Below are 25,325 nucleotides of genomic sequence, written 5' to 3'. Positions count from 1 at the left end.
TGCATATTCCTGTTATAATTATCATTTTGGTAGCTTATATTATTTTATTTTGTTACCCTAATTAGTTAATGTCCTACATTACTGTGTCATAAATGAAGCTGTCTAGTTTAGGTGTTTGTGTTTTTATTCTTCTTTCTGCTTCCTTTCTGCTTTCTCACTGTGCTAGTCGGATTTCTGAATACATATATTCCTTTTATTTTATTGCTCAATCTGTACCAATACTTTGCTGTAACTCAATGTGCCTAGTGCTTAATGAGGTGAGTCAAGACAGTCCCATCTGGTTTTTTAGCTCTTGTAACAGGATGAAGTTGTTTGTCTCTGTAAATCTTAAAAGCCACAGTGTTATATGATTCCTACTGACACATGGTTTAAAAGGAGCTGAGCCAGCCATAAGCGTCTTCAATATTACCCAATATATTAAAAAATTAGATGTTTTTCATTTGATGACTACTAATCCATATTAGTGATTCTGAATGTATATACTCTTACTTTCTTATTCAATTGAATATTATTCACCAATACTTGATACAATAAATTATACAATAAATTATACTGTGTTTAGTGATTAAGATGTCAGAAATATATTTTTGCAGGGTTCAACTACAACTGTACATTTTTAAAGAATTGTGTGCACAGAATCTTATTAGGTAGCATCATCAATCTTCAGACTGCAAACCTGACAGTTCATGTTTGCTAAGCTGAGCTATTTGCTCTTTAATGACCTTCTTCTCTGAGATTTAACTCACGAAACAAAGTGAATTTGTTGCAGTGGCAGACATTTCCTTCAAAATATATTAAATCTGTGACCATGTTACTTTTACAAAGTGTTTATTTGTAGGCCTTGTACATAGAATAGGGAAAGCATGAAACTTGCAATGTAGTGAATTAACAACACAGAATACAATATATGGGCACCTGTTAATATAAAATCATTTTTATAAATATTTGATAGAAAAAGTAGCATTGAATTGGGAGGAGACAAACTCGTGTATGGTATTGGAAGGAGAAGAGTATAAAAATATAATCAGTACTAATAATGCAATATATAAGACACAGCTTCAGAATTTTTAGGCTCATTCTCTGGACAGTATATTGATTCCAATTTGTTACAGCAGAAGAAAGAAGTTGTCATAACTTTTTTCATTCTGCCATCTTTTGAGGACATATTGACCAAAATATGCCTTCACTGTTGTGGTTTCCTGTATGATCCTGTATCTTCGGAGACTTGAATTGGTTACTTTCTGATTTATTACTGATTAAAAAATGTTTGTACCACTTTTTGAAGTAGAATTTGTTGATTTTCAGTAATACATGTCTTACATAGCTATTTTTCCTATTTTTATGTTTTATTAAGAATAATCAAATACTGAAACAATTTGTCTTATGCTGATTTCAGCAACTCTGCATATTCTCTTGAGAATCAGGAAAGTGGGGGGAAAAAATAATTATACATAGTCCTCAACTTATTACCGTAATGGAACCTGCCCATCACAGCTATAAATTGTGAAGGACATAAATTGGGACATTCACATGACCAGCCCAGTTTTACAACCACTTTGGCAGCGGTTGTTAAGCAAATGTGCACTTAAAGCAGCTATATGGTTGTTAAGGGAACACTGCAGTCGTTAAGTGAACTTTTATAAAAAACTGGAAGTAAATGTTGATGTTTAGAAAAAAACATAAAATTGATCATGTGACCATCAGACACTTCAAACCACTATAACAGTGGGCTGGTTGCTCAACATACAGTCACATAACTGCGGGGGGGGGGGGGCAGTGTCAGAACTTTAGAACCATAAATACGCCCAGGGAAGTCCATCGTAAGTTTGAACTGTTGCTAGTCATAAATCAAAGACTACTTGTAATATTAATATTAATAAAGGAACATATTGAAAAATAGCACTAAAGTAGTGGATTGATTTCACCTTTTGGTTCAGATATCCTCTGGTCCCTAGAAGTTTTTATTCAATTGATCCTTTGAAACCTATTTTTGTGGGATGAAAGCAAATGAAGTTAAGGAGGAAAATTGGAAATTGTATCACAGAAATATTTGTTAGATGTATAAGGAGAGATCTGTAATGAGGTTAAAGTTTAAAAGACAACACTGAAAAATGGAGGATGAAAAGGCAGAAGTAAATTATTCCGAACCTTGGAATGTTCTCTTTTTTGCCATTTTTACTGCTGTAAAATTGATAAAGATAATTATTCTGGAAATATTCTACAATATTTCTCAAGTTTCTTAGTTCCGTGAAAATAATTTTCAGTGATAGCAGGACTGCTTGCTAGCAAGACTTTGCTACTGCTCTTTCAATAGCTGTTTTCAAAAATTTACTTACTGCATCTGTTTATTATCTTGTCTCCATGGAGTCGTATTATGACTTTGATAGACTTGTGAACAAATATTACTGCAATACAACAACTTATATGAATTTTTGTTTTGAGTCCCTTGGAAAAAAGGGATGGATGTTGCAGTATCATTCTAGGAAATCAATAAACTTTAAATTCTGAATAATGGCCTGCAATCTGTAGAAAGAAACATAATGGTGATGGAGAGGGGTATCTATTGCCTTTAAGTTCCCCTATAATGTTGAATAGTTTATGGATTGTTTTATACATAACTTTTTTAAAAAAAATGTAGTTGCAGTATTTAGTAAAATCTTCATACTAGTGAATTAAAACCTTTTCATTTAAAATACTGCCCCAGATTATTTTTAAAAACCAAATATTGAAAATATCATTTGCAGATGTTTGCTAGAGTTGTCACTACTTTCACCTCTCTCGGTGTATTTGTATAAACTTTTCACTTGCCTTCTCTGTAATATACAAACTTTTTAAAATTTTAAATTTTAAAAAATTCATGTGAGTTGTAGAAATTGTTAAGGCTTTTCTAATATATTTCAGTTTATCTTTTACTGAACTATAATTGTGATCTCATAACTGAACATGAGGAATGTTTTCCTAATCTTTTTTCTATCTGTTTGAGTTTCTTTACTTTCTATTTTTTAAAAAAATATTTATATTAATCTGTTATAATAACAGATTTATGCAGAAGAAAAATTAACAGATTATTCAAAAAGAAAGCCTAAAGAGTAGGATTTCTTGAAAAGCCTTTCCCAGCATGGTACACTCTTGATAGTTAAAATCCTGGCTGAAATTCTGAGGATTGTTGACTTTTGCATTCCAGGAGGCATTAGATAAATTAAATCTGTTTCAGTCTGATTAAAAAAATGAACTAGTGCATCAATTGATCCATTTGTTTTCAGTCCTTGAAGGATAATCCAAAATGATTCCCTCTTCTTGTCCTTCTTGGCAATGTTTTTGTGGCTGGATAGTACAAAGTTCGGATTTCTAAAACCTGTAAAGATGCAATAGTGAATTTATAGTTAATAGTGTGATTGAGCTTTTTGGCATTTGGTTGGGTTAAAGACAAAGTAGGTATGTTAACCCTAGTGCACAGGTCCCCAACTTTTTGGGCACCAGGGACTGGTTCCATGGAGAGAGGTTTTTCTGTGGACCGGAGAGTGCATGATTTTGTGTGTTGCCTGCATCCCGCAGATGGGGCTTTGCTTGTTTGTGCGGACCAGTTGCTGGCATGCCACAGCCTGGTACTGGTCCACGGACCAGGATTGGGGACCCCTGCCCTAGTGGAAGCTTAACATACTACTTTATATTACCTTTTATGTAAAATAAATTGCAGGGGGGGGAATGCTGCTGAGTATCAGTAGCACACACTTGATGAATTTTCTTTGGAAATTCCTAGTTGTTTAAGGGTTATGTGTGGGCCTTGACATTTCCTAAGGTGGCACAGTGGCTCAGCGGTTAAGATGCTGGGCTTCTCGTCTGAAAAGCCAGCAACCCAGGTTTGAGGTCTGAGTGCCATGTAACAGGGTGAGCTCCCATCCTCATCCCAGTTCCTGGTAACCTAGCATTTGAAAGCATGCAAATGCAAGTAGATAAATAGGTATCACTTTGGTGGGAAAATAACAGTGCTCTGTGATGTCATGCTGGCCACATGGCCATAGAAATATCTTCAAACAGCGCTGGGTCAATAGCCTTGAAACAGAGATGAGCATCACTACACTATAGTCAGCAAAAACTAGTAAAACCCACAGGGACTCCTTTACCTTTTACGTTTGACATTTCCTAACAATTTCAAGAGTCCAGATGTACTCTGAAGAAATGAAGATGGAAGATTGCTGTGATCATCATGGCTGAGGTTTTTTTTTTGTTTTGTTTTGTTTTTTGTAAATTGGAAGTCCTTGTGGTTCTGACAAAATCATCTAAGAATATCCTGTTGAAAAGGAAGCTTAAGATTTCATTCAGATGTGTTGAGATAAACAGCATGTATGTACTTTACCCCTCCAATGGGTTATTACTTCCTCAAATATGCTATTTTTAAAAAAGTAATATATAATTGTAGTAACCCAAAATCCTAGAAGAAAAAATAAGGCCCATTTGTGGTTGGGGTATTGGACAGACATCAGAAAAACCCGTGTTCAAGTCTGTCATCATCCACTGAAGTTTATTAAATGATTTTTGGGGTGCTGTTTTGGGGGGGAATGAGAGGAAAGGAGCATTATGCATGTTACCCTGCATTCCTGAAGGAATAGTACAGTGGTGGCGAACCTTTTAGAGAGTGCCCAAACTGTAGCCGAAAACACATTTATACATCGTCGGGTGCCGGGTGGGTGTGGCCATTGGGTGGGTGTGGGCCATTGGGTGGGCGTGGTTGCGGTGGTAATGGCAGGCTGGGTGGGACTAAAAAGTTCAATCAATCAATTCCAACTTTGCAAGATCTTTTTTTTCCCGCAAGAAGTTGAAATTGACTGATTGATTGAACCTTTTTTTTTTTTTTTTTTTTTTGCACACGGCAGCGGAGGCCTAAAGTGAAAAGGTTTTATAAAACCCGGCTGAAGGCCTAGGACTGGGGTGACGGTTCGTGTGCCCACAGAGAGGGTTTTGAGTGCCACCTCTGGCACCCGTGCCATAGGTTCGCCACCACTGGAATAGTAGCAAGATCTAGCTAAATCTAGCAAAAACAATTTAAAATAAAAATTATATGAAATTCTATGAAACTTTTAAAGTAGATATTGAATTTTTCTATCACTGTATTTTCTTTCCAATTCCAAAAGGAAGCACTGTATTTAAGAGGTTCTGACAAACTGTTTTGGGCCAGTTACGAAATCCAAAATGATGAAAGAAAATAGAGATGGAGAAAATAAGTCAAAATGCTCCATTTCCTTTCCACAGCTTGTACCACAGAATACCTCTTTCCCTTCTTTTAGCCACCCATTCCTTCCCTTTCTAAACTCAGCCACTTTCCCCAGTGAGGAAAAGTATCTCCCACCATTTCATCCCATCACTACCTGACTTCCCAGCCCTTTTTCCCCGTCCTTTAGCTACTAAACTTGGATTTTCTTCACTTCCTCCACTTATTCTGCCTATGACAAATAGCCCCATTTCATTCTGTGCATGGAGCAAATCCAACTTAGTTTGTTCTGCTGGGTTTGAGTTTAGGCACAGGGTCATGTGAGCACTGCTATTCTGTGCGTGGAATAGTTTGGCCCAGAACCTTTTGCACATCCCTATATTCTTCATATCAAAATCATGATGTTGAAATGCCAAGGAGCCGGTGCATAGACTGTCATTTGGGAAGAACAAAGAACCTCTGAATGTTTGTTCTTGTAGCAGACAAGCCTCTTTGGAACCTTGAAACATACAGAATTTTGGGGAAATAGCTGTGGAGTTGTCAATAGTGACAATCAAGGCTCAATAGAAATATCCCTAACAGTATAGAACAAAGTAATTGCTAGTTTTTGATCTTTATCTTTATCTTGCCAAACTAGAAAAATGTAATCTTCTTTAAAAAATCATTTGAAGGCATCTTGACAATGCTCCTTTTGATAAAAGAACACAGTATCTTTTTTCATTCTGTTTATTGAACAAAGGTATCTGGTTATATATAGAGAACAGTTACCTTGGTTGAGATTATTGGTTCTTGGCACAGATTTGGTTGGTCCTTCTCAGCCTGCTCTTTTGCCAGAATTTACCATATGAAAAATCAGATACAGAGGAGAATATCTTTCAATAGCTAGGCATTCCCAGAAGTGAAGCCTATGAGGAAAAAACATGAGAAAGGCAGTGAGGAATTATGAGATATTTTAACACTGTTTTCACAAACCACATATATTTCAAGCAAAAAAATTTTTTTCTGTACCTTTATTTTCTGCTCTCAGGTAATTTGGGCCCATCCCCCTCCCCCAGTCCAATTTACCTCACAGAGTTGCTGGTTATTGTTTTGGAAGAAATAGGAAGAACCAGTGCTTTTTTTGTAAAAAAAAAAAAAAAAAGTGCCGGAACTCACACACATTATACAACCCGCCTTGCCTACCTGACAAGGTTCCATCCAAAAAAGGTGCCAGAACTCTGTTCTGGGCATTCTATGACAAAAAAAGCCCTGGGAAGAACTGTGATCAGGTAATCCTCAACTTATAGTGGCAATGGAGCCTTCCCATCACGGTCATAAGTCATGATAGTTGTAAATGGATCAGTCACATGACTGACATGTTTTTCCAACTTCTTCTGCAGCAGTATTTAAGCAAACACTGTGGTTATAAAGCGGCCATTGCAGTTGTTAAGCAAACCAGTGGTTCACTTCGGATGCAGTTTTGCCAGAAACAAAAGTAAATCCAAGTGTTTTGCAAAACCATCGTAAAACATGCTCACATGACCACGGGAAACTGCAAACTGTCATAAATGTGGCCCGGTTGCTGAACTCCTGAAGTTCAGCCGTGCAACCTTGGAGGGGTTCTGACCATTGTAACTTCAAATCCAGGTTGTAAGTAGCCTCCGGGTAGGCCCACCATAACTTCAAATGGTCGCTAAGCAACTGGTCACAAGTCAAGGAGTACCTGTACGCCATCTTGAAAGGAATCAAATAAATAAAGAAATGCAAATAGGAATACAGGTTTTGCTTCGTAGCAAGGCTTCTTTCATTATCTTTACCTCAACTCGCAAATAATCTGTATTCTTCTTCCTTTCTTGGAAGTAGGCTTCCTTTGGGAAGAACAGTGGTATATATTTATCTTAAATATTATTTTACCCGCATTTGCAACTTTGAAGAATTTGTCCATTAGATGTCCATCTGACCTATAAGAGCTCAAGATGACTTTGAAGCACTACCTTCTCAGTTTTCCTCTATTATGGAAGAAGTTGGCCTGAAAGAGAGCAAAGTGGCCATTACGCTTCCACGGCCAAGGGTGACTTGAACCCAGGCCATTTACTCTTAGTTCAAAACCCCAGCCATTATACCATACTGACTTGCAGAATATCAACTTTTGCTTACATCGGAGGACAGGAGTTTACTCATCACAGCCATTGTACGTATTGCATTCTGATCCATGGTAATAGTTTGCTTATTGTAGGAAAGCCCAGAATGTTGGCTCATACATACTGATGTAGAGGTATATATGCATTGAAATAGAACTTCCTTTGGTTCTTTGAACCAAACTGTCAAATCCCCTGAAGCAGGACTTACTCTTGTTATCTTTTGCAACAGCAGGATATTTGAATGTATTACATAAATAAATATATCATTTGAACAAGTGCTTAACCTAGTAAATTAAAAGAAGCGGCTTGTATTTCTGTTCTGTGCCTGGTCATTGAGTAAGTAATAAGTTATATGACATTTTCATATGTTGTATATGAAGCAGGCAACACATTTGCCTTTAATTATAAGATGAATATGAAAACTTTTCATTGCAGGCAACACCGGCAGGCTTACAACGTTGTTGGCATTATGGAGAATTGAATCGGTTGGTCAATTCTTACATTCCTGCTGTGTCTGGAAAAGTAAAAGATCAATGATGCTCAGCTCAGCCTCATTTGAAATTTCCATCTTGGGGCCCCCAGGCATATTTTGAAGGCTTAAGGAAAGATTTATTTCTCATTGAGATGCAGACATATTTATGAGAACTACTATCTGTATTCCTGGCAAGTGAAGCAGTGAGATCTGGTGGTGCAACAAAGCCAGGTTTTGATATTTGAAAGAAGACATCAAATGGAAGCTTTTACAGATATTCTCATGAATCTTGTTCAGAATTATACAGAAACTCACTGAGCTGGACATTCAGTACCTAGCATTCTGGTCCATAAATAGAAGAACTTAAAAAGTTAGGTTTTTTTTGTTTTTTTTTTAACAAAATGAGATAGCTCTGAAAGAGGGGAGAAACAAATAAGAGGACAGAACCAAGTCTGACTTTCATGAATCTTTCGGACAAGAATTTTGTTTTCTCCCATTTTTAGCAAACCATTCTTAATGCTACTTTCTTTGCTGGTTGCTTTTTCACCAGAGCACATACCTTTTCCAGGGAAAATTGGGGTGCAGGTAAACCATTCTATCTGCTTTTTACTTCCATAATTCACTTGTTTTCCAGTCCTGAAAAGGGACATACAAATGAAAAAACATCATCGGAGGGAATAACCAAGAAGAATGAAAAAGGCCAGTATGGTAGCAATTCACAGGAGCTCTTCTCTAGTGGCACCCCAGTTAAGAAACTACAACCCAAAGAGATCAGATTAATTTTCTCTTTTACTTTAGAAATAATGGAATATTTGAGATTTTAATAATACTAAATAATCTCTGCCATTCTCATTTCAATGCAACTTGCAGTTTATTATTTTTGTTACATTGTTTTTGTTCATACAACTTTATGATGGATGAGTTGTTATTATCTATGAATTGTATATTTTTACAAATATCTAGTATGTGGACAGATGATTTATAATTTTAATTAAATAAAATATGAATCTTCTGTCTTTGTTGACCTATTATTCATATGTATGTAATAGACATTACATTATAAACGTGATGAGTAAAAGTACAAACAAGGATATTGACATTTTTGGAACAGCTGATTTAATTTTATGCAGCACTATTCTAATGGGATATCAACTTTCCAAATTTCTATGCAGCCAGCAGATTTTCCACAATTTGGAAGACAAAACCTTATTTCACTTATTCATATCAAATTTATTATTATGCTGTACTCTGTAAATATTTTTCTTTTCCTGAGTTGATATTCTGAGTTTGTATCAATACAGAGCATATATCTCCTAGGTTATGGAACATGAACATCATGTTGGCTTGCAAAGGAATCCCTAGATTAGGGATGATACCTTACATGAGCATTCTTGGAGCAAAATTGCCTCAAATGACCTTTTCATTAGCAGGGAATGCTGTGTGTGATTCAGATACAACTAAGGCTGGTAATATCATGTACAAGTAGATACATAACTTGCAAGTTCTACATTTTGCTTAAAAAAAATTAATATGAAAAACTCAAACAACCCAAAGTATGATGGGCACTGGAGATTAATAGACATGGACCCATCTAGTGATAAGCATGGCATAACAAAGGTTGCTGTTAGGAATGTAAGAGAATATAAAATAATAAATTAAAGACAATGTATAATACAATTTTTGTGAAAGTTATGAGAAAGGGAAATAATGTAGTAGATCTAAATGAGTGTGGAGTTAGCTAAGGAGGAAACAAAAAGACCAGAACACTTCCTTTCCAGCAACCGGCGCCCAGTTAAGCAGGAATGAAAATTAAACAATCAGTCAAGCAGAAAACAATACTCTACCAAGGAGAAAAACCACACCCTCCCCAACTCTGGCATGACAAGCTTTTTATATAAACAGAAAGCAAACCACACACTCACTAGGACGGATCAAATGAGTAATGAATCATCTACAAGCAAACAACCAAGCTCAGAGAGAGCCAAGGACTCCACAGTTCAACCCTGAGCTATATATATATTTTCCTCTATTAGATCTAATGAAAAAGGCTTGATCTTGTGGTTGGGGAATTGAAGGAGTAAATTTAATTACGAATGAAAGGCTAAAATATGTCAGAAAATATGAATTATCATAATCGTGATTGCTATGGTACATACAAAAGTAAGAATTCATAGGGTAGTGATAGGTACATGATATGCTTGATTGAATGGTGATAATAGAAGAACTAGCAATGAGTTTTTAGAAAAATTATGCAAGATTCTGAATAAAATTATCCCAGGAAGAAATTATTCTGCTAGGTGACATGAACTGATGGATGGTGATGAGATATTACAAAAAAAAAAGTGTGTAGGTCATTCACAGATTTAAAAATAAGAGGATGACTAGGGAATATCTCTACTTACAAAAAACTTCTATGTATTTCAGATGCATGTTTTAAGTAAAAATATACTCATATTTAACCTTTAAAAGAATGGATATAAATTTAAAAGCATGACTGATTTTATTGTTTATGATGAACTATTAGGATAATTAGTTTAAAACTAATGAGAAGTTAGTGATGAGGATAATGAGAAGTTCTGAATATGCAGAAGACCATTTCTTTTTGGGAAAAAAATAACATGGAAGAAAAAGGAAAAAAATGAAAGAAAATAGAGTAAAATTAGAATTATTGTAAAAAGTGAAGAGGTCCAAATACTGTATGAACAGTGTTAGAATGTAGAATAATCTCTCAACAGAATGAATAGACATAAGGGAAAGGATATGGAAGCTGCTTGAAAACAGAAAGATATAAATCAGAATATCACAGAAATGTGTGGAGTTACAAAAAAAAAAGTAATGGAAAATGGCAGAATGATAAAAGACTATGGAAGTATGAAAAGGTATTAAAAAGCATGATTTATGCAAAAAAAAATGAGGATAAGAAAAATATTATATGTGCACCTTAACCACTAAAACAAGAAAAAAAAATAGAATATTACCAAAGAATAAAGAATGGTTAAAATTGAAAGAGGCAGACAAGTGGAGCCAGTTTGGTCTAGTGACTAAGGCTAGAAACTGGAAGCCATGAGTTTAAGTCCCACCTTAGCCATGAAAGCCAGCTGGGTGATTTTGCAAGATCCAATCTGAGTCGGTCACCGTGATCAGAGATTTAAGTCTTCCAAGCTTTCGGACTGGTGCTAGAGCCCACCCTCAGGGAAGTTTTGTGTCTCCAGAATGGGTGCACTGAGCTGTTCTGTGATGGCTGCCTGCTTCTTCCAGAATGCTTGTGTGGATGTTAAGAGCATTTTAGTGGCAAATGTTGCATTTTTGTATGCACTAATGCCAGTTTCTTGGTGGAAAACCCAAATGATTTGCAAGGATGTTAGATAAGTTATATGATGCAATAAAGAGTATGGATCTGAAAATTTATTTATTTGATTTTTATCCTGCCTTTATTATTATTTATAAATAACTCAAGGCAACAAAAATACCTAATACTCCTTCCTCCTCCTATTTTCCCCACAAAAATAACCCTGTGAGGTAGGTTGGGGGGAGAGAGTGACTGCCTCAAAGTCACCCAGCTGACTTTCATGACTAAAACTCATAGTCTTCTCGTTCCTAGGCCAGTACCTTAAGCACTAGACCAAGAATTTAAAATGAATGAAAATGGCTATATGTAAGGGTTTGCCCCTGTCCACATTGTTAAGTGAAATTGAGAGTTGCTGGTAAATATAAAATAAAGTTAGAACGGGGCATTAAATATAGAAATAAGCCTCCAGCATAGAATGCTGAATTTGCTGAAGTGGGTTGGTCAGATAACACACAATACATGGAGGTCAGATTTCAAAACAAAATATAAAGAAAGAATGAATAGGTCAGGAGAAAGGGAAGGATGAGGAAAGTGGTGATTGGAGGGATTTAATGAGATCCTCAGAAAGAGTAAGGTGAGAGACCAGAAGCTGTATCTAAAGCAGTGTATGGGTATGGTGGCAAGGATATTTTCTAAGGATAGAAAGTTATGGAGCAGTTTTAGGTATGTTTCCTTTCCTTTCTCATATCTCAGTTCTTTATGTCTTTGTTTCACTATTTCTTTCCTGTTTAATGTGCTCTGTATTCTAGTCCTTTCCCGCAAAGGAAATAGTCTGATGAGTATGAATGTGTATTTCTTTCCTCCCCCCCCCCATTGGGATAAATGTTATTATTCACTGTATTTCAGAAAATATTGGCAAGTGTACTTACATTTTATTACAGATTTAAATATGTATATAATGCACAATTCCATGAATATCTAAACAATTTAATATGCATGAGGAAAAAAAATGTTTTTTTTTTCTATTTCAGTTCTAATCCCATTTTGGGATATTGTGTTAGGAAAACACTCCATCGTTCCTGAATGTCATCTTAGCAATGTGGCATCCAATACAATCAAATCACTCAAAGAATCTAATACAGATACTTGATTCTTGCTTGCTATATTCGTGGATGTTTAGCATATCTTCAATAGAAATAATTTAATGATAGGCCATTGATAGCATAAGAAAACATCAAGGTTGAATACTCCTGACTTAAGAAAAAGAGAGTGAAGAAATTATCCGAATGCAGAAACTATGATAAAACAATAAACTTTAAAAAAAATGAATGCAGAAACTGTTTTTTTATTTGTTTCTGACTTTTTCTTGATGAGCTAACAATTTTAAATCTCATCAGAAGATAAGTATATTACAACTTTGGTTTCTGGACAGTTATAAAATGATATTGCATTTTCCTCATACCTACATAGTGATACACATGGGAAACTTTCAGATCTGCAGGGAATTGATCTACTTTGTTCCTCTAATGAAGCTGTTTCCTTTAATCAAATGAAAGTCAGTAGGGGTTTGAAAGTATCTAGCACAGTTTTATTTTGTCCAGGGAGATGAATACATTTTGTATTATCTCTATCACGTGGTGCTAGGAAATCTAATAAAAATATTTGATTAAAAACAGTATAATATATTATAAAGACTTCACTGAATCCCTTCCAGAAATTCAAGCATAGTCTATTTATTTTTTTAAAGTAACCTATGATAATAAGAGGTTAAGGTTAACATATTCTTGCTATTGCTAAGTTATAAAAGTACAACTTTGCTATAGGAAAGCTAAACTCAAGGCAGTCTACTGGACTTATCTAGCAGCACTCAAATATATATACCTCAGGGGTGAAGGGGGAAAAGATACTTTTATATTAAGGAGACTAAAAATGTAAATCAAATTTGGAATCTTTCTCTATTATTTTGCAGTCTTGTCACATATTTGTAAACTACAGTGGTATGACCATACTGTACATCATAAGTGAATAACAGATTCATTCGATTTATCTAAAGCTATGTAAATATTTCATAATTCTGTTGTATTAGTAGGACAATTGTGAATTTTGAGAGCGTGTAGCTTTATTTTTACTTTACTACTTTTAATTGCTGAAATGCAATTAATTAATTACAAACTGAAGTCATACTAGCATCCTATCCAATAGTTAGTCAATTTCGCACTAAAGCCTGCCAGAGTGCCATTTCTGTTGGGATAGTTACATTATGAGTTATTAAATAGGTTTATGTGTCCAGAGGTCCAAAAGTGTAAAACTGCAATTAATAATCACTTTATATTTAAGATTAGTAATATAAAGACAATCAAATTTATCAAATTTCTATCCTGCCACAATCTTGGCATTCTTGATGGCTCACAAATTGGAAATGTAATAATAATTAGCAATTTGGAGGGAATAGAACATAAATAACAAGTAAGGATAATCTTAATTACTCAAGATGCAATGCATATCAAACAAGAAGCTATCATATTGTATAAGAATTAAGGACATTGTTCATTGAGAAAAAGACAAAGCGGAGGTTAGATTTTTATTCTTTTTTTTCATAAACACCTTAAGACGGCGAACATACCAATATTCCTTTTTACTCCTATTTTCCCCACAACAACAATCTTGTGAGGTGGATTGGATTGAGAGTAAGTGATTGACCCAAAGTGACCCAGATGACTTTCATGCATCTTAGAACTAGTTCAAAGAGTCGTTTCAATGGGGATGGGAGCAGAAAGTTTTTAGAGTAACGTTTTATTTGATGGCAAAAAAAGAGATGTAAGTGGGAGAAAGGCATTGGATTTTCAAAGAAAGAAGTATGAAATAGGGGAAATTCAGAGGTTCACTTTATACAGTGTTCAATTGTAGAATAAGAAAGAAAGAAAAACACGGGAGATTCTTGGTGCAGTGAAGGATTTTGGAAGTTTCCTGCTATAAACAGAGTGAGAGAGATTTAAAAGAAGTATCATTCACAAACCTACATGAGCTAAGTGGTCATATGTAATGCAGAAATATATTTTAAGGAGAAATAAATATTTCTGGATAATGCAGAGAAAATCAGCATTTCTTCTGAATGACTTCAATTAAAACTTCAGCTCTGAGTAGAGATGGAAATAACAAGGAAGCTTAGGAAGCGCAAACTCATTCTTAAATTAACCAAACTAGTAAAAAAAATAACCAAAGAAGGCTAGGATTTCCTAGCCATTTGGTCCTGAAGCCAAGAGAAACCTATCTTGGAACTACTGGGGTCAAGCAAACAAGAACAGACCATTTCTAAACACGTAGTTAACGAAGACATTCCAAGGTAAGCAGATGAGTCATCGATACCTCTTTATGCTCTGCTCTGATTAACAAAAGGAATTGTCCAGGAAGAGTTTATGACGCTGATATCTGGGAGAACCCCACAGCTTTACTCATTTCCCACACACAGCAATACAGGAACTGTAGTTTGGTAGCACAAATCAAAATTACTACACTGCGATCATGGGGGGGGGGGGGGGAGAGAGAGAGAGAGAGAGAGAGAGAGAGAGAGAGAGAGAGAGAGAGAGAGAGAGACTGCTGCCATCTGGTGGCCATTTTTGATTGGCTCACATATGATCAATGTATTGCAAGTGTATATGGCATTTGGTGACAGCATTTTCTGTATTAAAATTTCAGGCAGGAAACACCATCTACCCCTGCCTTTACAGCATTGTGTATTGACAGAATGGCTGTGCTCTGCCACTATAGTAAGAGTATACTTTGGGCACAGCAAGATTTAGGTTGACAGGAGCTCCTCTTTTTTCTGGAATGAGAAGAAGAAAAGAAGCAAATGTGACTGAGAGGAAAAACCTAAAGAAAGATAAAAATTCAGTCCAAGTCCCATGTTTCCCTGGGGCTATTCCATACATTCTGGGACAGTGCAGGTGTATTCTCTGTGACAATATGAGTTTTTTCCACAGAGGATTTATAGATTAGTTATATTTTCCCCCTGTAAAGTTATATTTGGCTTGTAGAATTGTAAGGCTGGTGGTGATGGTGGTCACAACTCGTAATTTTCATATCATAATTTTCTCTCTTCCTTCTGTCATGCCTTGCTTAGGTCTAACAGCTGTATTTATTTTATTTGGGCTGCAATCCAGTACAGGGAGTCAGTCATTAAGTGAGTTGTACCCAATTTTTTGGTCTTTTTTTGCCACAGTCATTCCCTGAATCCAGCTTCTCCCATTGACTTTGCTTGTTGAAAGCCAGCTGGGAAGGTCACTCAAGTACTTGAATTTTGATCATGTCACTGTGGAGAAGCTGCAACATTGTTAAGCATGAGGACCAATTGTAAGTGAATTTTTTTCATCACCACTCTAACTTCAATTGGTCACTAAATTAATGGTGTAAGTTGAGGACTACCTATAATACTTTGTAGCAGGTCATCTACTGGCGTACTCTGGATTTTATTTGTACCTAGCAGATTGCAAATTGTACTAAATTAGAAAGAATGATGCAGTCACATTTTGACTTAAAGAACTTAGGTTCAGGCAAATAGCTGACATGTTTGGGCTAAAGATTAAATATGAAATGCATATTTAATTGAAAGGTATTAGAAATGACTAGGAGAAGTCTATTAAGAGCTTGATAAAAGAAAAACACAATAACTTAATGACAGTGAGGATAAACATTCAGTCTCTTATTCATAGAGCGGGTTGAACATTGCTGTTAAGAGTAATTTATTTTAATTAGCTGACAGTTGACTTTACTGAACACTTATTATGCATGGTTCCTGTGCCTTTCATCTTGTTGACTAATTTGACTGAATCCAGGAAAGAGGATGAAAGTATCTTTGTTTAATAATTATGATGGTTTCTTTTTTTTTTCCAAAACCACACTTGCCAACTCTGAATACAAATAGGTGGGTGACAGAGGAAGACAATGTCTTCCTTACCTGTTTCCATAGGGAAGTGGTTGGCCCTTACGAGAAATGGGATAATAGATAATTATCACCTCCAACATGGTCTGCCAAAAATGGGCTAACTTAAGAAAAGCTCTTAAGAATATTAAGAACACCTGTATATAGACCATTTGTTTTTGTTCTGTATTATTTTCAAAGCAGTTTGTGTTAACCTATACAATCAGGAATCATCAATATAACAACCACAAGAGGTAGAAACGGATTGGATATTTATTTAAATCCTGCCTTTTTTTTCACTACTCAAGGTGATAACATTCCTACCACCTGCTTTCCCCACAGCAACACACCATGGGAAGTGGGTTGCGGTTACAGAGAGTAGCTAGCCCCAAAGTCACCAAACTGGCTTCCATTCTGAAGGGAAGACATGTTGAAGTACAATAATCTAGCAATAAAGTTAAGCAGATTTGTCTTCTGTCAGAATTATACTTTTTTTCAAAGGCTTCAGATGTGGGATTAAGATGCACTGAATTTGTTACAGTTTATTTTGATTAGGCATATACTATATAAGATTGCACCATAATCTTATAATATATTCTGGTTGTATTAAGACAAAATTGACACATTCAATAATGTATTAATAAAGTTGCATGTCATTAATGTCCTATTAGGTTGCATATGTCATGGATGTCTAATGCATAATTAAGATTTACCTGTATGAAACTTTCTTCTACAGTGTGTATCATTAGTTTAGATCAAGTCAGGTTTGATCTAAACTTGTTCTAGGAAAATTCACTTTAAAAGGGATATTTTTGAATGCATATTTCTAAATGTCTTTTTTTTCTAAAAATATCAATTTTAAAGGAAATCTGGACAGAAAATCCAAGGATTAATTATGTTCAGAGATGCACATGATTTCAATTTACATTGGAAATAGCAAAATACAAATTCCATAAGCATGTGTAGCTACAAGTAATAAAATAGCAATAACTACTTTATTACAATAAGCAGCTGACTTGTAGGCTATAACTTTTTCAGTATATAAAGTTAAGGGTGTCTATAAAATTCTCTTTATCTAATTTTTCTCAATAATGTAATATGCTAAAATTTTACTTTTTGGGGTGGGAGTGCACTTCATTTGGACCAAGGTTTCTGTAGTTCGTGTTTTATATTTTACTGACTACTAATTTCCCCTGCATATTTGCTACTTGATTAAATCACAGTCCAGTCAGGAGCTAATTTGCCTGCACACCGAGGCAAATCTCTAGCAACCTCAATCTGGAATCTGTGCTCATAGTTATCAAAAAGTTAGGCCAGTGCTTCCCAACCTTTTCTATACCCTGCACCCCTAAAATACTTCTGATATATTCTCGCACCCCTTACAAAAGTTCAAAATAACGGCAACAAATTATGCATATACACTATAATTTTGAAAACCCAAGTTTTTGCACTCCCTGAAATATCGTTTCACACCTCCAGGGGGTACGAGCACCCCTGATTGGGAACCCCTGAGTTAGGCAGAGTAGAAACAAAAAACAAGTAGCACAAAGCCACTATACAAAATGGAATTAATGAAGGATCTGATGATTTTGATATAACAGTTTTAGATAATAAACCAGGCCAGGATCTGGGTAAATATAATTCATATTGATTACAAAAATGCATCTCTTCTTTATTTTGTACTCTTCGGGAGCTAAATATCCTGTTTAATGTTACCTTCAGTGACTACTTCCACATTTGAGTGATTTGTTAGACAGAAAGGCAGACCACGAAAACAGAACAGGTCATGACCTACAGCTTACAGCTCCAGCCCCCCAAACACATTATGGATAAACTGTAACCCATACTGGACAATAGCAGTGCATTTTTTTCAGGCACTTGGTGGCACCCAATACTTGCATATAAACATCCTCCCAACCTGAGCAGATTCTGACAAACAGCAAGAACAAATAGGACAGTGACATTAACATAAGAACCAGATCTGCTTTCCCCCCACATTTACACCCATAGTGCCATCAATACCCCCAACAATGTTACTTCTTCCTGATGGATGTTTTGGGTGCTTGAAGAAATAAGGAATTGTGGAATCCAAAAGGGATGGTTAAACATCCATCAGGAAGCTAAAAAGTTTAGAGTTTAAACCTTGATCAAAATGAGTTATGTTGAAGGGCATCTGTGGTTGAAGCAAAGGGTCAAATGACATCATGACATGGCCTAAATACATGCATCAGATACCATGATGTAAATTCCAAGTTATATCCTTTGCACAATGGTATCATGACAGATAAGTTGTCACTTTTATATCCATACAGCTAATTAAGGATGCCCCTTCTGTTTTGGAGCTAGCAAATTGCAGGATTCTGAATGAGTTACTTTTCTAAACTTACGTTTCAAGATTAGCATCACCTGGTTCCTTCACCTGTTGAACTTCAGCAGTTTAAGTGTATATTACTAAGGCATCTACATCTCCAGAGGAACGGGTCTGGCAGAAATCTGTCACAAGCTCTTCAGTTCTCAGATAAATGATGTAATAAAGCAGCTTACTGAGATAATATTTTCTCTGGAAAGATGAAGCAGAAATGACCTATGATACTCATGTAAAAATTATACAGGTTTAGGGATGGAAGCAGAATATGCCAAGTGCAGGCAGGGACAAAGTAGAATTGGCAGAAACCCCAGAAGTCATTAAAAGCTCTTATCCTATCAGGCCATTTGTGGTATGCTTCTTTTTCTCTATTTAATATAGCCAGACCCCTTCAGCTGTGCTTGCCCTTTCTAATGTCTAGGAAAGCTGTATGTTATCTGAATGCATATCTACCCAATTCAGACAGATGTAGAATGGTAATTTGATGTATAAGAATATCTAGAGTTTCAGTAGGGAAAACTCTGGATAAATTATGCTAGCCATGAAAAAAAAAAAAACACAGTTGGACTGAATAAGTGGCAGGGAGAGTGCTGTCGATCTTTAACAGGAATTGCAAACAATAATTAAAAAATAAAAATCCTGTACATACTTGTCTGTCAAACAGCTCTTATTTTTTTTTCTGTTTCCATGTTTAAAACTCCATTAATGTTTATGGAGACCTTGATATTTTGCTATATTAAAAATAAAGTAAAACAACAAATTAACACTTCTACAGGATTAACACTTTTACCTTGCATTGCTGTAATAATTGGACATACCTGGAGAAAAGAATTAAGTAAAATTAGATAAAAACAAAATAGGTTTAAAATGTAACTATGAAGTGATTATACTTACCGAATCACAAATTATGCAAAATAAAATTGATAGGGATCATAGTACTCTTCTAGCAGCTTTTTAAAAAACATTCTTTGTACTCACCTTACAGTGCAGATATGAAAAAATAACATTTTTTGTTTTGCCCACAAGTAATGTGTGTAAGAGACACAGATGCGAATAATATAAGTAAACAGACAGAGCTAACAATAATTTGACAATAGAGTTTAGCAGAAGAAAAAGACAAGAGAAACGTTGACCAAAAATGTTGTATATTCCACATATCTGCAAGACTGCCTCTCCCTGAGGATATCTATCTGTCCTACCTGAGCAGATAGAGTGGGCACACTTCAGGTCTTCTTCTTTTTTTTAACTTAAACATTATCATCTGTGGGACCTTGGAGGCCTACTTTTTTGCTGTAGTCCATGCCCTATGGAACACTCTCCTCCCTGAGATCCAGCAGGCTCCTACCTTTCTATCCTTCTGGAGAATACTTAAAACCTGGGTCTTCTCCCAGGTGTTGGGATAGGTGGGATGAGAAGGTGGGTGCATCGAAGAAGTGTCGCTGTCCTACCATGCTTTTTTTTTTTTTTTTTGACAAGACAACCTGTGATCCACTTGGGTCATCATTTCAGAGATATTTCCTTGCTGGATTCCTCAATGCCTTCATCAATATCAGAGCTTCTAATGTACTTAAAAAGTTCATTAGAAAACTCATGAAGAAATCCATGGGTGTATCTGCCTTGAAAACAGCCCATGTTGAACTCTATAGCACCATCAAACATCAAGAGTTGACCACAGGAAATGTCCTATGACACTTTATATTGTGTCATAAAATGCTTTATGATGATTTTTATGTCATAAAATGTTTTATAAAATTTACCAAATTTTAATTCCGTAGGAGTTATGGCTCCCAGATTTTGAATGCATTCTGTAAATTTGTGGTACCTTGGCTGAAAAAAAAAACTACTCTGTGATGCAGCCCTTCACCAAGTTAAATGTTACAGACATGAGAGTTTTAAGTAGTATATAGATTGCTGTTGCTTTCTATACCATTTATACTATTTTTTACTGTTTTGTTGCATGCAAGCCACCCAGAGTTGTTAAAAGAGGGGCACCTATATGTAGATATTACAAATAATTTAAAAATTGTGTAGAATCCTTGGTACACATCAGAAGCCAGGGTGGCATAGTGGTTAGAATGGAGTATTGCAGGCTAACTCTGCTCACACTGCCAGGAGTTCGATTCCTTCAATCCTCACCGGCTCAAGGTTGACTCAGCCTTCCATCCTTCTGAGGTTGGTAGAATGAGGACCCAGATTGTTGGGGGCCAATATGCTGACCCTGTAAACCGCTTAGAGAGGGTTATAAAGCACTGTGAACTGGTATATAAGTCTTAAGTACTGTTGCTGTTGCTACACTCTGAGCTTGGTTGTCTTCTTGCACATGTTTCATTACCAAACTAGATAACATGCATTGATAATGTTACCTAGGTCGGTAATGAAACATCTGCAAGAAAACAATTAAGCAATCCTGAGCTACAATGTGTATTTATGGATAGTTAAAAAGGAGTTTGGCACTGAAGCTCAGTTGGGGAATTCAAAGGGGAGCCCCTTCAATTTTTGTTTAAATTGACAATATGTATTCAGCTAATGTGAGCAGAATAAAAGTTATTCACTGGCGGCACCTTTTTTATGGTGGTGATTGTATTCCTGCCTAAAAAGAGCCCTCCATGTATTTACAGTGGTGTTTAAAAGTTTGTAAGACTTTTGAATTTTCAATACTTTTGCATAAATATGACCTAAAACACGATCTGTTCTCCACACAAGTCTTAAAAATAGATAAAGAACCAATTAAGCAAATGAGTCAAAATTATATTTGCTCATTGAGTTATTAAGGAAAATGATCCAAAGCTATATATTTTTGTTTGGCAAAAGTATGAAAACCTTTGCTTTCAATAACTGGTGTATCTCCAGGATCAAGAACTACAGGTAGTTCTCAACGTACAGAGTTGAGCCCCAAATTTTTGCTGCTAAGCAAGACAGTTAAATGAATTTTGCCCCATTTTATGACTTTTCTTGCCACGGTTGTTAAGTGAATCACTGCAATTGTTAAGTTAGTAACACGGTTGTAAAGTGAACCTGGCTTCCCCATTCACTTTGCTTGTCAGAAGGGTGCAAGAGTTGATCACATAACCCCGGGACACTGCAACTGTCATAAATATGAGCATAGAAAATTTGATCACATGACCATGGGGGAATGCTGCAACAGTCGTAAGTGTGAAAAACAGTCATGACTCACTTTTTTCAGTGCCATTGTGATTTCAGACGGTCACTAAACAAATGGTTGTAAGTCAAGATTTCAGAAGTCTCAGAAATCTCCTTTGTTTGAGCCCTGACCCATTTCCACATACCTATTTTGTGAAGAAATGACCAGGCTGAGCTCAAGGGTGGGGTCAAACTCATCATTAGTCATGAATCACTTCTTGCTGACAAAAGTTCTACATCCAGCCCACCTTGAATTCCTGGAACTCTTGTCTACTTGTCAATTTGCTTGGACCATTAATAGTTCAGATTCTTGCAGAGAGTTTAATAAATCTCTATACCCATTTGAACTGCCTGGATCTCCTGATTTCCCTGGCACTTGACAGCATACCCAGAATTCTGTTCTTTAAATAAAGCAGAGCCTCCCACACTCACACCTGATTATTATTCCACTGATTGAAACAGCTGATTCTCATTTCCTCTTCAAATGAACTAATAATCCTAGAGGTATACACAAATTTGTAGCTTTGGATCCTTTTTCCCAACTCAATGAACAAGTATAATGTTTTTGATTCAATGTTTAATGAGGTTATCTCATTTTGGGATGTGAGGACAGATCACGTTTTAGGTCATACTTATCCAGAAATAGTGAAAATTCAAAAGTGTTCAGAAACTCTTAAACACCACTGTGCAGCAAATGGAAGCACTTTCACTAGTGCTTGAAGACAGTGAGTGAAGAATGTAATAGCAACTGGCCATATTTCAGCTGATAAAAAAGGGCATGTTTATTAAACCAAATAAAGGAGGTGTTAAAACTGGCGATGACAGGGAAACTATAACAATATGAAGATAAAGAGCAAACCAAGTGGAGGAGGGTAACCATCAATAACTATAAAACATATTCTTCACCATTGGAACTCAGAATATGTTAGATGTCCCTTCAGAAATATCAAGAGTCTAAGCTTCATGGAAGGAAAAAGAGACACTGCTAAACAACAGATAAGAAGGTAGATCCTGCAGAATCAAAAATAAGTGATTTGTGCCCTGCAAGAAGAGCTATGATGGTTGGCAATTTACTATCTTACTAACATAAATAACAGAAACAGATATGTGCTGGCAGGCCCTCGGATTTTGTTTTATGCTGCTTCCTAGGGACATGGACAAGGGATTTGATAGAATTTTCTTCAACGCTAGTCAAGGCCATCAACATTTTATTTATGTCATCCACTCTGGATGACGTTGTTTAGACAATATCTAACATTGGACTATAGCAAGTAAAAATACAACTTTAAAGCTGTATCCCTTCTTGCTTGTCCATGTGAGATGATTCAATTGATTGGAGTGTAGCAATCTGTTCAAAAGCAGCAGAAGCAATAGGAAAAAGGGAATTGCATTCGTTGTTAAACGATACTTGCTCAGAAATCCAAGTGAATTATCCTGGCAATGTTACAGACAAAATTTGTGCTAAAATAAGGGAAGGAAATAATAAAAGCAATATGTTGCTCAGGAAAAGGAAGGTGTGGATTATGCTGTTCAGAAGTAAATTACAGATATTTCAGAGAGAGACATAAAGTAGTAATGATGGAGAACTTTAATTATCCTAACATCTCTAAGAGCAAACTCTTCCAAGCCATAGTCCTTTTAGGAATTCCTGGCTATTAAATATCCACAACAGAGAAACCAACCCAATCAAAGTGGAATAGGTTGTGTACAGTGCTGGTTTTGTTCACTTGAAAGAAAACTGAAGCTGAGTATTGTTGAGGGAATGCTTTGGAGTTCAAGAAAGTGTATTTTGTTTATTTCAGAACAATTATTAATAAAAATCTATGACTGAAGAAGCTAATTTTCAAAGGAATCAAGTTGGAGAACGTTTCCTAAAAGGAGATACCAAAAACATAATTGAAAACAGTTTCAGTAAAAAAAAAAAAAATTACAGAAGAGAACAGAAAAACAAATAAACCTGCCCCAAAATCTTAATGAAATTGAGGTTTTTTTTAAAAAAAAGAAGAAAAAAGAAAAAAAATTAAATAAAAAAAGAGTTTTTAAAATCAAATTCAGTCCCATTAAGTCAGTCTGGTTTCACAACCAAGGTGCCTGACAACTATTGATCAAAAGGACGTTGCAATAGAAACAGGCAATATAATTTACAGGCTTTGTGTGGAAATCTCTGATAATTAAAATAAATGAGGAAATTAGGCTTATTTTGATGAACCATGCTCAAATTTAATCAATCTCCAGCTTTCTTAGAAACACTGGAGCCGAGAAAGGCCCTTCCTGGATATTTCCAACATCAGTGATACCAGAATGAAGGCAAATATAGATGCTTATTCTAAGTACAGGATTTCATATAAAGCCCACAGTGATCTCAGGATAAAGTTAATGCAAATCTTTTCAGCTGTTTACAGTACAAGAGCATGATCAAGTATCTACCCCTAAAAATTACCATAGTTGCTATAGCACCATCTATTTAGCATTCTCTAAATGCCTCTTTCCTAGCTTCCACTATAAATCATTGAAACATAAGAAATTATCAAATTCTTGATAGTTTCTGATTTATGAGCGTGTTAAGATTTCCATCTCTTTCGATTTACCACTACCTGCTGTCATAAGCCTGGCATGGTACTAATTCTTTTTAATAAAAGCATTAGACCTGTTTGAGCCATCACAACTACACGGCAATCACATTCATCTACATGACCTTCATTTTTTCTCATCCAAATTCCAGGTTAGTCAGCTGCATCTTCATTAGCTCTCATTTACACTTTGCTGCCTGCAGTCCATAAGGGGGAAGGATTCAATCTTAAATTGTTCTATCAGTTCTGGCCCACAAAAAGCCTCTATCTAAGCAAGGATTAAGTAGTTAAAATGAGGCACATGTGGGGAAAAAGTGGGTTAAACATGAAAAAGGTTTCAGTCAGGTAGTACAAGTGGTAAAATAAACAGCAGCGATTCTAAATACTAACCAAATGAGCTAGCAATTTTTAAAGGATTTTATTGTAAACTTAGATGATACCTTTTTGGGAAGAGGGAATAATGAAATAAAGTGAGGCTTCCAGAAATAAGAACTTGCATTAAAATCTTACTCTGAAGATCTTTTCAACTACAAATATGAAATAATATTAAACTTCGCTTTGTATTATTGTGATTTTCTGTTCATATAAATTGATCTTTTCTTATTGTAAGCTGCTTGCAGCTGCAGTTTATATATCACAGCTTTCTTATTGGCATGTAAATCTTATTTGCTTATTGTTAGTGTGATTTCCACTTCATAAAGTAGTATATAAGTATTATAATATAAAAGGTATTATGAAATACATACTACATGTACTATGGCATATAAACATTTGTTCATGTTCCACAGTATATTCTATCATCTTTATGGTAACTGCCAGATATTTTTGACCTTGATTACTTGTATACATTCTCACTTTTTCTGTGTCTTCCATCTAACATTTGATTGTGTCAAGCATATCTGTTTAAGGTAGTTTCTTTTTGTCCCTTAAAAAGAATCTTTTTAAGGCTTTTCTTTTCAGCACAGCTTTGTATTGTGCATCTATTTAATCCCTCTTTCAGTTCTGTCTCTTTGCAAATCTTTCAAATATCAGCTACAGCTCCAAAGAGAGATTGTTACTGCTTTATATATACAACAAATTGAAATGGTTACTGATAAATATATATTCAAGAAAAGCAATGATCTTTCAGCTCATCCTAAAACACAATGAAAATTCTCAAGAACAATTTCATGGAACAAGCTACCCCTTGAAAAAGTGAAGTTCTTATTATGCAGAGTTAATGAGTATTGTTAATTACAATG

At 35.5% G+C, this 25,325-nt stretch overlaps 1 protein-coding gene and 1 long non-coding RNA gene across 3 annotated transcripts in view; one reads left to right on the top strand and one right to left on the bottom strand.

Annotated features, from left to right (window-relative positions):
* HS3ST1 (heparan sulfate-glucosamine 3-sulfotransferase 1) overlaps positions 1-25,325 on the top strand; it is a 95,845-nt gene that overhangs the window by 5,774 nt on the left and 64,746 nt on the right. The gene's annotated exons all lie outside the window — the stretch shown is intronic.
* On the bottom strand, positions 8,187-20,528 carry LOC120312091. Its single transcript, XR_005557785.1, has 2 exons — positions 18,396-20,528; positions 8,187-8,437 (listed from the first exon to the last, which is right to left on the bottom strand). It is a non-coding gene; the product is annotated as an uncharacterized LOC120312091 (long non-coding RNA).

The sequence above is a fragment of the Crotalus tigris genome, unplaced genomic scaffold (assembly GCF_016545835.1).
Source record: "Crotalus tigris isolate CLP2741 ecotype Arizona unplaced genomic scaffold, ASM1654583v1 scf7180000018427.649456, whole genome shotgun sequence".
Lineage (NCBI taxonomy): Eukaryota > Metazoa > Chordata > Lepidosauria > Squamata > Viperidae > Crotalus > Crotalus tigris.
This window is presented reverse-complemented; position numbering and strand designations above follow the sequence as displayed.